At 41.0% G+C, this 862-nt stretch overlaps 1 pseudogene; it reads left to right on the forward strand.

Moving 5' to 3' along the window:
- Nucleotides 1–130, forward strand: part of LOC145292736 (histone-lysine N-methyltransferase SETMAR pseudogene) — a 962-nt pseudogene extending 832 nt beyond the window's left edge.
- The last annotated feature ends 732 nt before the right edge of the window (nt 131–862 follow it).

An 862-nucleotide genomic window follows, 5' to 3' on the forward strand; every position in this document is an offset into this window, starting at 1 on the left:
CACGGACTACCATTTTTTCAAGCATTTAGCCGCTTTTTTAAGCAACAAAACTTTCAGATCTAATGCAGAGGTTGAATCTTTTTTCAAAGATTTCTTAGCATCTAAGCCAAAGAAGATATCTCACTACTGATGCAATTCTCTATCTATATAAAAGCCAAGTACGGCCAAGGATGGAATACTGTTGCCATATCTGGGCAGGAGCTGCCAAAAACAGCCTATCATGCCTTGACAGAGTACAAAATAGACTTCGTGGTTTAGTGGGGGATGCCCTTTTCTCTACCCTGCAACCTCTCTCCCACAGAAGAGACGTTGCAAGCCTATCCTTGTTTTATCGTTATTTTCATGGCAGGTGCTCGTCTGAACCCCAATCTCTGGCCCCCCTCGCCAATCTTTCACGAAAAACACCCGTCTAGCTGAATCCACTGTGAAAAATTTCCCCCACTCTATAGCTGTGCCTAAATCAAAACGTGGATTTCATGAACAAAGCTTCTTTCTTAGAACTGCACGCCTGTGGAACTCTGTTCCGTCTGCCTGCTTCCCTCCGGACTACAACTTGGATGTCTTCAAGTCTAATGTTAACAAATTCCTAATGAACCGCCCCCTTAAGTAAACACTTCATCAAATCTCCTCACTAACGTAATGTACTTGCAATAACCCTTATCCCTGAGTGGCTTCCGCGCCTTGATAAGTGGTGATCTCTGTGTAAAAAAAAAAAAAAAAAAATTATCAACGAGGCATAAAGGATCTAGTCGATAGATGGCAAAAATGCATGGCTATTCAAGGATAATACTTTGACTAATTTCAATGTCTAGTGTCGCCTATTTGATTAATAAATCCTTTTTCTCTAAAATTGGCCATTATT

This window comes from Euprymna scolopes, chromosome 14 (assembly GCF_053919585.1).
Source record: "Euprymna scolopes isolate OS-2025 chromosome 14, ASM5391958v1, whole genome shotgun sequence".
NCBI classification, from domain to species: Eukaryota; Metazoa; Mollusca; class Cephalopoda; order Sepiida; family Sepiolidae; genus Euprymna; species Euprymna scolopes.